Source organism: Pristiophorus japonicus, chromosome 2, assembly GCF_044704955.1.
Source record: "Pristiophorus japonicus isolate sPriJap1 chromosome 2, sPriJap1.hap1, whole genome shotgun sequence".
Classification (NCBI taxonomy): Eukaryota; Metazoa; Chordata; class Chondrichthyes; family Pristiophoridae; genus Pristiophorus; species Pristiophorus japonicus.
This window is the reverse complement of record NC_091978.1, coordinates 276,222,546-276,237,335: the sequence shown is the minus strand read 5'-3', so window position 1 is coordinate 276,237,335 and position 14,790 is coordinate 276,222,546. Positions and strand designations below refer to the sequence as shown.

The 14,790-nt window shown below is 49.4% G+C and overlaps 1 protein-coding gene across 7 annotated transcripts in view; it reads left to right on the top strand.

Annotated features, from left to right (window-relative positions):
* lratb.1 (lecithin retinol acyltransferase b, tandem duplicate 1) overlaps positions 1 to 14,790 on the top strand; it is a 309,269-nt gene that overhangs the window by 39,624 nt on the left and 254,855 nt on the right. The window lies entirely within an intron of this gene.

The window sequence follows — 14,790 nt, the reverse complement described above, 5'->3', positions numbered from 1 at the left end:
AAAATCTTTTGTGGACTTGTGTAAAGTTTTGTGGACTTTTGAAAAGTTTATCACTTGCCCTATTGACATCTGTAGTGATTACTACTGGCCTGGGGTCCTCAATCTGTACTCCACAGAGGCGTCAAAGTGAGGGTTGAGCCTGCAGACGCAATGGGCTCAATGCTAGCAGGGGAACGCCTTGTGCAGATTGTGCGTGGCAGGGAGGGACGCAGGAAAAGGCAGTGACGTCAGCAACAGGTCCAAAGGCAGCGGGAAGGGAGGCAGCAGACATGGCTGCCCAACATAGAGAAGGGCCTGGAGATGGACATAGACCTCAAGGCAGAGAGGCTGGTCAGGAAGGAGCTGGCGTGAGGAGGCGGGTGAGGTACGCTGACCCCCCGCACCAGATAGTGGGTGATGAGACAGATGCTTGCAAGCAGCAGCCTGCAAAGGCTGAAAAGCATCAAGAGGACGAGGGAGAAGGCAATCAGCTGCCATAGGAGGGGCCCAGCATAGACCTGGGGGAAGAAGGCCCTGTCCAAGGGTCTACCGCCATCAGTTTTCATGGAGCTAACCGATGAGCAATGTCTGCAAAAGCTCCAATTTAGGAAGGATATCCTTAGGGAACTGTGCAATCTCCTGCACCCAGATCTGCAGGCTCAGACAAGGCTAAGGACAGCTCTGAGCGTTGAAACCAAACTGACCATTGCACTAAACCTTTATGCAACTGGCTCTTTCCAGTCTGCAACTGCAGATATATCTAACATATCTCAGTTCTCCACCCATCGCTCCATCCGTCGTCACAGATCTCTCTACAGGAGAAGACTGCAATACATTTAGTTCCCGATGACCAGGGAGAAGCAGGTGGAGCGGCAGACCGGATTTGTGTAGATTGCAGGGTTCCCCAGGGTGCAAGGCGCCATCGACTGCACACATGTCACACTGAGGGTGCCACAAACCCATGCTGAAATGTTCATGAACAGAAAGGCATTCCACTCCTGCAACGTCCAGCTGGTGTGCGACCACCAGAGCAAGATCATGGCAGTTGATGCCTGGTATCCAGGCAACAGCCACGATGCCTTCATCCTGCGCCAGAGCTGTGTGCCCGCCGTGTTCTCGGGCTCAAACCATAATTGTGGATGGCTGCTAGGTGACGAGGGATATCCCCTGTGCACTTGGTTGTTGACTCCCCTTTGCAACCCCAGGACCGCTGCCAAACATGCTTACAACGATGCTCATTCTGGCACCAGGTGCATAATTGAGCACTGCATCAGGATCCTCGAGCAGAGATTCCATTGCCTGGACCGTTCTGGTGGAGTGCTGCAGTACTCGGCTGAGCTGGTCTCCCTATTTGTGGTCGTCTGCTGCATGCTTCACAACCTGGCAATCATGAGAGGCCAGCTGCTGGAGATCGATCCAGCAGTAGCTCCTCAGGAGGAGGCGCAGCAACAGGAGAAGGAGGCGGAGGAGGAGGATCAAGATGCGCATCGCCAGCCACCCAGGAGGCGCCATCACCATCCCAACCCTGCAAGGGAAGTGCAGACCCGTCTCATCGCTGCTTGTTTCTGCTGAATTAATGCCCACAACACCCTTCATCTTTGCTTTTCCATGGCCATCCCAATGAGTCCTTTCATGCATCATTGCCCATCGTCAAATCATACACCTGCCCAGATATAAGAACACAACATATAAATTTATTACATAATAAAGAAAGGTGCAAAAAACAAACACAACATCATCTCTCACCCTTGTGCATCTCCTTATAACCCCTTTTACATAAACCTATCCTACTACTACACCGCAGTGTCTCTCCTGTGGCTGCCTTATGGGTCTGGGAAGGCTGCTGTGTTTCCTGTGCAGAAGCTACAGACCAGCTCTGTCCCTGGAAGGGCCGGCTGGCGACTGAGCAGCACCCTCCTGGGAGGGTTCAGTCGGCGTTGGCTTGGGCGACTCCATGCTTGGAGGCAATGGTGGAGTGACAGGTCTGGGGCCAGGAATGGTGTGATCCTGAGAGAGCACATCATCAGGATCCTGGTCCGAGGAGCCTGTGTCACTCCCCGAGGACAGCACATTACCACCGGCACCAATCTGAGGGAGCTCGGGTCGATGCTGTGGCACCACACTGGAAGGTCCCCTGTGGCCCCTGGTGCACCCAGCCGCGAAGGCAACACTGAGGTGTCGGGTGGCATCCAGCTGAGCCTGTATGAGAGCAGCCACAGTTTCAAGGCCACCAGAAATGACAACAGTAAGACGCTCCGTGGCTTGTTGCTCAGACTGCATAAGAGCATTCTGAACTTCCAGGACCGCAGCCATCCTTTCCAAAGCAGCACTGATATGCTCATTCACTTGTGCCTGTGCTGTAATGGCAGCTGCCACATCACCTACGAGTCGTGACATCACAACTGGATCCACACAGTCAATCTGGGCGTCCACCATCGCCTGCACACTGGCAATGATGGGCTCCATGGTGTACGCAGAGCTGTCGACAATACAGGAGGCAGAATCCTCCAACTTCTGACCACTTCCGACAGCCTGTCCACTGCTCCCAACATCTGGGAATGCATTGGCCTCCATCCTTCTTTCAGAAGCCTCAACATCGATGGGCTCATCTGAGTCCTCTTCAGCAGAACTCCCGTGTGCACTCGCCCCCCAAAGAAATAGCACCAGAGGTTCCATATGGCCGTCACCATGCTGAAGCCCATTAGGCCCCGGTGTAACACCCAGTGCAGACCCCTCTGCTATGTCTATTAGATCCGAACGCGTACTCCCAGTATCTGAGCTGGTGCTTGTGACTGTAGGAAGCAATGACCCGGTGCTGACAACATTGCCCCCCCTCTTCCTCTGCCTCATCTGAGATGGGGCCAACAGGTGGAGTAACCTCCAGGCTCTCATTCAGGCTCCAGCCCCAATGTCCTCCAGGGTGTCAGGATCACTGTGGCTGTCATTGCCTTCAGGGCTATCCTCCAGGCCTCCCCTCTCTGTCTCCAGTTCATCCTTTCCCTGGCCTCTGCTACCACTGCCTTCAAGGCTGTCCTCCAGGCCTCACAACTCACTGTCGAGGTCATCCTCTCCCTGGCCTCGGCTGCCACTGCCTTCAAGGCTGTCATCCTGCATTGCTCTCCTACTCGCACCAGCGCTCAGACCCTTGCCTTGGCTCTCACTCGGCCTCTCATCTGCAAGCATAAATGTCACAAGGGCTGTCGTGAGGGGAAGGTAGGGAATTGACGCAAGGAGGCTGCAAGTTTCACACTTTCTGGAGGAAAGGCGCTGGCGCTTTCAGGGAGAGATAGCACTAAAGGAGAGGCTTCACTTACCCACGCTGGGATCGGCAGTACTGAAGGCCACAGGGAAGGCAGCATGTCTGCCCACTTGCGCCTCCACCCTCTCCTCCAGAGGCATCAGGATCTGAAGCTGAGGCTCGCCACCACCAGTCCTCCTTTGCTCCATCCGGTTGTGCGCAATCTTGACCTGCAAAACAAAGAATGGTTGCTGAGTAGCAGTGTGATGAGGCATCAGAAATGAGTGCACAAGTGTGTGTCCCTGACATGCAGCTGTAACTGTGACATGAATGGGAGCCTCCATTGTGAGAACACCCACATATATATATAGAGGCCTCAATAATGAAATGCTGCTTCAGTGACTAAAGAGTGAAGGTGGGAAATGAGAGAAGGATGAAGCAAAGGCTCGCAGATGGAAGGTCAGCAGTTGGTGGAACAGGTACTCACTTTCATCAGACGATTGATGTCGTTCATCCTTTTTCTGCACTGGGTGGCGGGCCAATCATGAATGGAGGTTCCTGAGACCTCAACAGCTATCTCTCTCTAGGCATTGGTAAAAACCTCCTGAGTAGGTCTCCCTGCATCGGGATATAGGACTCGGCTCCTTCTCTCCACAGCCTGCATCAGTGTCTCGCGTTCTGCATCGGAAAAATGGGTTGCCCTCCTTGGTACAGATGCAGCAGCCATGGCCTTCACTCAAATGCCTTCCCTCCTCAGGGCCTTTAAGAAGGCCAGGGAGCAACTGGCTCGTTAAGGCCAAATCAGCAGAAGCTGAATTTTCCCATGCAAACTCCGCTCCAAGCTCCCCACCCATACCACTGCAAAGTGCCGATTCCTGCCGGCCAATACCGCTGGGCGCTATTTTTTTCTAAAAATCGGTGAATTTCGATCCATTGGCCGCCACAACCATTGCGGCCGCAATGGCGGCCAAAAAGCGATCGGTGCATCCAATTTCAGGCAGACCTGAATTTCGGCCCTACTGAATAATATTTCTTGGGCTCAATTTTCAGCTTTGATGTTTTTGGGGTGGTAATGGCGGCTGGGCGGCGAAGTTTGTACCTGGGAACAGTTTGTGCCTCAGAAAGTGATATTGGGCAGCTGGGCCCTGAGTCAGGAGGCGCAGCGTTAAGGGAGGCGTTATACACCTCTCTTGGGCGCTAGCATGGGAAACTCCCGAGCTAAAGAGCTGGATCAGAAGTGCTCCGAGAGACACCTGGGGTGGAAAAAAACCCCGAAAGAAATAACCACAAAAACATTCCCAAAACATTGCCCTCGTCACCACAACACAAATCGCCAAAAAAAGTAAAAGGAAAAACAATCACACATACCTTAGGACTCCATTACTTACCTCTCCGCCGTCGGTATCGTTGGACCGCCTGATTTCCCAGGAGTTCACTGCAGGTCGCGCTTCGGAGTGTACGGGTCGGTCAAGAGTCAAAACTGGCGCCGGTATCACAACCAGGGGCATTGCACACCAGTGCAGCTCTTCCGGGCGGTGTTGCTCCACACCGCTGCAAAACCAGACCCGAGGATCGCTACAGGGCGCTGGAGGCTGACCGCCCGGCCAGAACACCTCACCGCCACCATTGTCACCACTCTCGGGTGAAAAAAGCAGCGAAGAGAAGCCGAAAATCCGAAAATCCATCCCCTAGTGCTTAATATATTCAAGATGCCAAATGCTGTTTTCATATATTTACTAAATATAACCTGAATTTTAAAAATGCATTGCCTAATTCAGATTTCTCCTCCATCCCCTGAGCACAGCCACATTACTGAAAACAGACACTTTAGTAGACATTATTCCTGAAGTTCTAAGAATATTGATTGATTGGAGTCATGTAAGCATTCAAGCTTTACTTTGACCTATATAGTTTTGTTTGAAGTGCATATAGAATGGGTTTACCAAACTCACCTTGTTTGAAGGAATAGTTTATTCACAACTGCAATGTTATGAACTTTTTTTGATTGCTATGTTCACAGGATAAATATTTTGCCATCACATATTTAAAACATTTCCAGCATTTGCAAGTTTTCCTTTTTAAAATACCAATCAATTAGTGTTTACAGACAAACAGCCCTATTACATACATGCTCTGCTTCTAGCAACACAAGGGGGAGAAATTTGGGGCGGTAACCCAGGTAATTTTAGCACTTTGAAAAAGTTTGTGCCATCCGCCCAGAGATTTGTCAGAATCAGTCGAAGAGCTGACAGGGACGCTAAAGACAGGGGCGCTAAATCAGCCGTTGCATACTACAGCTGGTGGTGGTGGGCGGGGGGGTGCATGGCGATAACGAAAGTTTGGTCCGTAAGTTTAGCAGATCCATTGTGCATGCGCGGAACTCTGAATCAGACCCCTGGGAACAGCTGAATCTTAAAGGCACAGCAATTCAAGTTTGCGCATGCACAGTTCCAGCTCCACAGGATCTTCAGAACGTGAAAATGGAGGAGCAAGGAGCACGCCAGCTATCTACCTGCTTCTCGCCCACCGCCCTTGATGCCTTGCTGGAGACAGTGGTGAGTCGCTGGAGTGCCCTCCAGCCTGGAGGGGGACGAATGCCACTGCCTCGGGATTTGAGAAGGCTCTGGAGGGAGGTGGCTGAGCACGTTACAGCCCAGAGCCCGGTGCCCACAACAGCAATCTAATGTTGCAATACATTCAACGGCCTTACTGTGGTCTTCAGGGTGAGTACCCTTTCCATTCACCTTCGAATGGTTTCATGTGAACCTCACTCTCTCACACAATGTAAAGACTTTGCACTGACTGTCCCTTCTCTATCTCTTCCTGGCCATGCTGCTCATTGCTGAAGCCAGCCTGAGACCTCTCTATCGCCTCACCAGATATGCACTGCCCTTTCAAGCATCTCTCACTTTCTAGCTCCTTACTCAGCCTGAGTCCACCTATCAGCACATTTCAGCTCTTCATATGTGGTGCCAGTCCTGAGCCTTATACGTACTGGTAATTGCTTGTGCCGCAGACCCACCATTCACACATCCACTGTGTGATGCCACACAGCATGAACTGCCGATATGCACACTTCGCCAACTTACTCGCGAATACCCTACTGCAGAAACATGTGGCACACCAGCACCCACACAGCCACGAACAACTTTTTGCATTTGTCATTGCAGGTCAAACTCGGGCACAATCTACGCGAGTTGCATTGTTGGGAGAGAGGGCCAGCCATACCTCCAGGACCTGACCGACGAGGAGAAGCAAGTATCTGCTCCCATGGACACTGCAGTCGTGGCGATGGAGGGTGGGGAGGCAGAGCTCCTGCTTGACAGTGACGGTATATGACTGAGATGCCCTGCATGAGTCCCCTTAGCCTTGAGGCCACATGCCTTGCGAGATGTAACAAACAAAATAACGATGCTCCCCCCTGCTTCTTGCCTTCCTTCCCCCTCCCCAGCTGATAACTGCACTTCTGTTGCTTTGTGCTTACAGATTATGAGCCAGGAGAGCCCCAGCCTGCCTGTCAACCTACATCTTCAGACACCGGGGAAGATGAGGAGGAGGAGGTGCAGAGCAGTAAGCTGTGTTAGGATGAGACATCCACAGTTGCATCGAGTGGGGAGAGCATCTCGGTGGAAGAGGTCGTCTTTCGAGGGTTGGCTGAACCTGATGATCCTGATCCCAGTGGCCTGCAGCAACACCCAGCATGAGGGGAAGCTCGGGGGCCAGCTCTCCGAAGGGTAAGTCGGCCTATGAGTCCTGCTCACAGACAGGCAGATGAGCACCTGGACCTGGAGGCTATGTCCAGGGAGTCAATGCAGATGCACCGCGAGCTCATTGGTGCATTGGCAAGGATCCCACCGAGCGTCGATGCAATTGCGTTGTATGTGGCGGAGGCCGCCTCAACCTTGGTATTTGCAAATCGGGAGCCCGTCGAGCCCGCCCTTGGTCAATTGCAACGGATGCTCAACACCACAAGTGGCCATGTGGTACAAGACATGAAAGCGCGGGCTATGGCTGACGTGGCAGTAGCCTTTGAGTGGCACGCCGAGACCACGCAACACCTGCATTCTGCCATGTCGTCAGTGCATGCTGGCATCAATGCTCTGATGCAGCGTCAAATTGATGCCACGCCAGCACTGACGGTTGCCATCGTGTCTGGGGCCTCATCAGTCCAACGGAGAGGTAACGGTGCTGAAGTAGGCCAGCAATCTGCGCTCCACCAGATTGCTCTGGATGCTGAGGCTCTGCCGTGGGGAGTTGGCAGGCCATCGGTCCAGATAGAATGTGATGTCCTCTCTCAGGAGGACATAATTTGGTCTCCCAACACTGCCATTCCGCCTTTGCACCTGCCGCGGCTGCACCCCAGCCATCCCACACTACTGCCGCCCATTCTCAGGCGGGGCTGTCATCAGCCGGGCCTTTCAGGCCCAGAGCTGGTCCAGGGCATCATGCTAGGCCGTCTGTCCTGTCTCCCTCTCACACACAGCAGCCCTCAAGTGACCTTGCTGTAGGCACTGAGGACCCATTGAGGAGAAGCAGTAGGCGAGGAAGGAGGGTGAGGCAGAGGGGTGGGAAATGCCTACGCAAGACCCACTGATGAAAGGTGTGGCCGTGGGCCCTATGTAGAAAAGATGTAAATGTTATTCATCTGTTGTATTACTTGAAGGAGCGGGTGCCCCATTGTGTTTTCTTTGAGTGGGGTGGGGTTTTTGGGGTTGTTTGACTGATGTGTTTACAATAAAATGTAACATTGGATGTTTCCTTCAGCCTCTGGTGTATGACTGTTGATATGTAACGGAGAGGTGGCATTATTGTGTCACAATATGCGCTCATGTTTAGCTGCATCCCTCAGCGAAGCACTCCATTATGAGCCGACGCTGACTACCCCTGCCGTTGTCAACATTGACACGCTGCCTCCTCCATGAATGTTGCTGGCCCTTGTCATCTTGCTGTTCATTCGGGGCGTCGGCAGGCACCAGGTCCTCCTCCTCCTCCTCTCGCTCCTACTTTTCCTCCTGAAGTGGCCGTGTGATCCCCACTGGCAAGGCCTGGGCCCTCATGATGGCCAAGTCATGGAGCATGCAGCAGCACATCATAATGAATAGTGAGACCTGTTGAGGAGAGTATTGACAGCTGCCTCCAGGAATCGGAATCGCTGCTTCAGCACCCCTACCGTCTACTCTATGATGCTGCAGGTGGCGCCATGGCTCTCACTGTAGCGTTCCTCCAGCTCTGTGGTGGGGTTGCAGAGGGGGATCATTAGCCAGGTGGCCAGGCCATATCCCTTGTCCCCAAGCAGCCAGCCTCGGCCTTCCCGTGGTGGCTGCAACAGTCGAGGCATAGTGCTCTCCACAGGATAAAGGCATCATGTGCGCTTCCAGGTTAGCGAGCATTGACTGTGAGGAAGCGCTGCGTGTGGTCGGTCACACACCAGCTGCACATTTAGGGAGTGGTATCCCTTTCTATTTCTGAATACCTCTGCATTCTGAAATGGTGCTCGCAAGGCTATATGCATGCAGTCAATTGCTCCTTGCACCCTTGGGAAGCCCACTATCCTGGCAAACCATCATCCTGTTTCTCCCGTGTCAGCGAGAGGGAATGAAGTCCACTCGACGGGTGTAGAGAGTCTGTGTGGTGTGTGGCGTCACGGAAGCCCGCTATCCTGGCAAACCATCATCCTGTTTCTCCCATGTCACCGAGAGGGTAATGAAGTCTACTCGACGGGTGTAGAGAGTCTGTGTGGCGTCACGGATGCAGCGATTTTCTGCAAATTTTGACACGCAGCATATGTCCCCTGATGTAGCCTGGAAGGAGCCGGAGGCATAGAAGGTGAGTGCCACCATGACCTTCACTGCGACGGGCAGCGCAGTCCTGGTGCCGATGTGAGGCTGCAGGTCTTCCTGCAGGAGACGGCATATCTCAGTAACTACCTCCTTTTGGAAGCGCAGGTATGACCGTTGCTGGCGGTAAAGTCGTGGGAGGTATGGCCTCCTGCCCTGACGTCTAAGGGCTCTCCTCCATCGGCCACTGACATGGCCAACAGCCCTTGTCTTTTCACAATGCCTTGCTAGAGCAGATCGGAAATGCGGTTTCCAGCGCATGCGCATTGCGTGCTGGAAACCGGCATTTCCGATGCCTTCCCGGGTCCGTAGGAACTCCATACGGACCCGGGGAGGCTGGAATTGTTGGCCCAATAAAGTTAGTTAACTAGCTAGATAGGGAATGATTCTTTCCTCTAGTAGAAGAATCCAGAACAAGGGAACATCAAGCTAAGTTACTTGAAAGTGAATTCATGAAAAGCTTGATACAAACGTTTATGAGAATATGGAACACATTACCCCAGAAGGCCACCGCCATGCTGTTTTTAAAAGTTGCACTGACTGTGACCTCCGAAGGAAGCACTTCCTCATCCCTTTAGCCACTGGTTAACAACTCTGCAAGCCTGTACCAACTGCTTTTCCAGATGTTGTCCTTGGCGGCCGCTCAATGAGGCAACCGTACCTAATTTACCGACCGGGGTGCAAGCGTGGGCATTGCACCAAGACTGGCGTCAGGATCGCACTGATTGTCAGCAGCCAGGCGCTACTGGTTTGCGCCCCCGATAAGCCTCTCATGAATTTTCATTCGGTGCGCTAAAAGCTGCATGCCTGATCGGTAATCTCTTAAGCTTCCATTAACACCCCCTCTGGCCGCTAATTGAAACGTTAGACATCCGAAAATCCAGCCCAAGGAATTGGTATAGTTTTTTAATGGTTTTTCTTCCTCGTTCTAGAAAAAAATTGTATGTTATAATTTTCACCTTATTTTGAACAGTTTAAAGCAAAAGGTGGCCTTTTTCACACATCACTAAACTGAAGAAGCGTTAGTTTAGTAACTCTTAACAAACGGCAGATGAAAGCATTCTGCTAATTCAGCACTCAGCGCTGTTGTCCCAGGAGCAATGCCTTTCAGTTCTGCTTTTAGAGAACATTATTAGCTGCATCATTAAATGAGGTATGCGCCTTTGGCTCGAAAAGAAACACATAACAGCAGGAACACCACAGGCTTATTTCTGGCTGATGGATATCCTGGCTCGTGTTTCACTTGATAGGTTGACAGACCATCACTGTAATTGTAACATGTATCCAGAGTTGATCAGGTACTTTCTCAATTCTTTTGAAGTTTATTTATAGAAAAGTTACTTGAGACCTCTGTTCCTGTGAAATCATTCAGATCAGGGAGCAGTATCCAGTGACAATAAAGTACTAGGCAATACAGATGAGCAAACTGACCTTAGTCGAGATGTTCAGATGGATACTTGGCGACCACAAACCATTAACCTCTGAACAAGAACCAAAGAATTGAAGTTTATCCTTTATTTCTCCAAGCAAATAGAGTCTAAGGTTGGCCCCATCTTGTGTCCTATCTCTGCCAGGTTTCACAGAACCAGTGCAAGATAGTGTTTCCAGAATAGAGTCAGTTGCCTCTCTCCTTTCCTGATGAGATTGTTTATATTCTTCATTTAGAATTAATTTCCGCATTGTAATTTGAGACTAGTTATAGACTGTCACAGATTAATAAAAGATCTGAAAATTGTATTTGAGTTTTGTATTTAAATATTTAAGCACTTCATTAGAGTGGGTGGATTATCAATCTTTTGGTTACTGTTGCCCAGTTTAATAGAAACAGTTGGCAAGACTGTTAAGGAATTAGCTGTTTGTCATTTATTTACAGTTTTTGATTACTAAATGAATGTATTGTCAAGCTCTCCGAACACTTAGATCCAAGAGTAAGGCGTTTGGCCATTAAGTTTGCTGTATTTGAACACATAGCGAAAGTGCTACATACTGAGCCACGGCTGACACTATTAAATTTTACCATTAAATTTTAAACCACTCAATTCACTGTTCAACTGTGGCCTTCTGGGGTAATGTGTTCCATATTCTCATAAACATTTGTATCAAGCTTTTCATGAATTCACTTTCAAGTAACTTAGCTTGATGTTCCCTTGTTCTGGATTCTTCTACTAGAGGGATCAAGGGGTATGGCGAGAAAGCAGGAATGGGGTACTGAAGTTGAATGTTCAGCCATGAACTCATTGAATGGCGGTGCAGGCTAGAAGGGCCGAATGGCCTACTCCTGCACCTATTTTCTATGTTTCTATGTTTCTATGTTTCTATGAAAGAATCATTCCCTATCTAGCTAGTTAACTAACTTTATTGGGCCAACAATTCCAGCCTCCCCGGGTCCGTATGGAGTTCCTACGGACCCGGGAAGGCATCGGAAATGCCAGTTTCCAGCACGCAATGCGCATGCGCTGGAAACCGCATTTCCGATCTGCCAAGTTTCTGGCTTGACAGATGGCCGCATCTCGGGAGCGAGGACACTTGTAAGTGGAAATTTCCGATATTTACGCTTACAAATGTCCTCAAGAATCTTGCCCCTGAAAACGCAGACGCATAGCCTACTTTTACAGGCGCAAGTGTTTTAAAAAACATATAAAAATAAAGTTATCAAAACATATTTTATCATTAAAAACCCTCCCCAAAATGGTAAGTTTGTTTTTAAAAACTTTTTTAAAAATCGGGAAATTATTTTTTTTAAGACATTAATAACTTTAATTTAAATGAATGTAGTGTAATTATTTTCAATTTTTTATTCGTGTTTTGGGTGTTTGGGGCTGTGTTTTGGGTGTTTCGGGCTCTATCACAATCATAGTAATAGGATCCTGCGGAACTCCTATTACTATGATACTTTGCCTGATTGGCTGCCCAGAACCATGTGATTCCAGCTGTAGGCCTGCGCACGCGTCGACGTGCACGCGCTGCGACGCGCAGTCAGCTCAGGCCACAGCATCGGAAAGTTGAACGTGGGCAGCAGTTTAAGGTAGGTGCGTATTTTTTCTCTAAAATGCCTGTGGGAAGGCCAAAACGGAATTTCAGGGCCATTATTTTAAGCAGCTCATTCAGATCATTCGTCAAACTTGTCATTTCCAGGCAATGTAGCCAAGTCTCTCAACACAACTTAGTTTCTGCATCCCAAGTATTATACGGGTAAATAGTTGTCATACTTTCTCCAAACCCAGTATATTCTTCCTGGAGGCAGGGGCTGCACCTGAAACCCAAACAAGGTCTGACCAGCACCTTGTATATTTGCAGTTGTGCTTTCTTGCTTTTATATTCTAAACCTTTTGTAATGAAGTTCAGCATCCCATTAGCTTTTTTGATCGCATTTTGTATCTATGAGTAACTTTTAATGACCCTAAATCAATTTATTCATCTAACCCCTTACCATACTTTTCTGTTTAAATTATATTCCCATTTGTCACTCTTACATTCACAGTGTACCAATTCACACTCGTTGCATTACATTTCTATTTGCCCTTTGCTTAATCTGTAAAATTACCTTTTGCAGTTTTCTGCTCTTGACAGGAACATCTCCGACTTTAGTTTCATCTGCAAACTTCGATACACTTCTCTCTATTCCCAAATCATGGTTATAATCTAAAGATTTCAATCTCATTTTGCTCAGGAAACACAAAACACTGATCATTTGGATTGAAGGATTGAATTCTAAAATACAGTAAACTGGCATGATATCTGTGCATTTGAAGAAATCGGCTCCTCCTTTCCTGAAAGCATAAACTTGTGGCTCTTTGTCAGTTTACAAATTATTTTTCTGGCTCTTGATATTTCAAGGAATATTTGTGCAATACATACCATATAAATGAAATCTAGCCTTAGTGGAGCATAAGCCAAGGAAAGCACAGATTAAAGTGAGCAACTGAATGCTTATTTCTGATCTGGACTGTGCCATTAGCCCTAATAAGCAATCATAAATATGGGCCATGGGCCATAGCAGATACAGTCAAGAAATTAAGTTTTTCATGGGCTGAATATGATTTTGTTTCACCAGATCAGTCCAGTACCAGTCGCATAATAATTTTTAGAAAAGGAAAGGCCATTAAACCCAAAGAGCTTGAACTTCCACTTTTGTCCTTATCGCCCCAAATTGGGCGTTATTTCCAGCGTGGGCATGAAAAAAGGGTTTTCAAATTGCTGGCTTCTCGCTCATTCTCAAAAAACCTAGTTTCCATTTTGAAAATGGGCGTTACCGCGAGCGATATCAAATGGGCGGTAGCGTTAAATTTTTTTGACCTTCTGCAGTAAAGTGTGGGCACCCTTAGCAACGGCATGGCAACGCTCGATTCCCGCGATTCAGGAGATCAAGGGTCATAATGACATGCGCAGAAGAGGAGACAGAGAGAGAGGGAGCTCAGAGGCACTGAAAGCGTGTGTGGCTGTAGTGTGTGCCTGTCTGGCTGTTGTGGGAGGCACGTTGGAGATTCACCAGTAGCAAAAAGCCTACTAAGCACCAAGAACATAGTTGGCACCGAGTTTTTGTCCAACAAATAAGATATAACATGGAAGGGATGGAGGAGGCCCTGGAGCTGGTAGCCAGGAACACTGGTGGCAGAGGGCTCCCGGTGGTCCTGGAGCGCCGCACTGCACCCCAAGGTGACGTACCCCCATTGTCACGTTCCCATCTCGGGACAGTCCTCTCCTGTATCCATCCAAGCAGCTCTTCGGCCATCACCCACTCCCCCCCCCCCAAATGAAGCATCGCCTGAGGACCTCCTCAGCCAATGGCTTGGAGTCAGAAGGGGACGTGGAAGGGGTGGAGGTGGGGAGGGGAAGTGGGGGTGGGGGGGAAAGGGTTGGTTTGTAGAGAAATACTGATGATCTCAGACTAATGTTCGGTTTAAATGTTTTTTATTTAATACATACCTTGTAGCACATTGGCTCAGATAGCTGCACCATTACATGCTGGTGATTCCTTAACATCAAAGGGTATAATCACACTTAACTTCAATCAACTTAAACTTCAATTGTCACCATTGATGTATGTGTGACAGCCTTGTAAATAACACCAGCGTTCTTCCAGGCAAAGCGATCATTGATGAGCTCCTGACATAAGGCTCTTGCAGCTATCATGCCACCATGGGCCCTTTCATGCGGTCTACAGGGAGGGCGAGAGTATGGCTTCAGCGTCAGCCTGATTGTCTGGGCCGATGTCAGCGTCTGCCTCCTCGTTGTCCTCTTCTCTCTGGTGAGGTTGACTGCCAGACTCATCAGGCAATTCTTGTCCCCTCCTGATAGCCAAGTTGTGCAGCATGTAGCACACCACCACAAATTGAGCTACCTGCTCAGGGTGGTATTGGAACTCGCCTCCTGAGTGATCCAGGCATCTAAAGCGCTGCTTCAGTACTCCAATGGTTTTCTCCACGATATTGCGAGTGGCTCTATGGCTCTCATTGTATCACCTCTCAGCATCGGTGTGGGTGTTACGCAGGGGGTCATCAGCCAGGTGGCGAGGCCATATCCTTTGTCACCAAGCATCCAGCATTGACCTTGTGGCTCATTGTTAAACAAGTCAGATACAGTGCTCTCACGCAGGATGTGAGCATCATGGATGCTGCCTTGAAAATTGAGCATTCACTGCCAGTATAATTTGCTGGTGGTCGACAACCAATTGGACAATGGAATCCATTGCGGTTCCTGAAAACCTCTGCTTCCTGAAAAGGTGTCCGCATCACG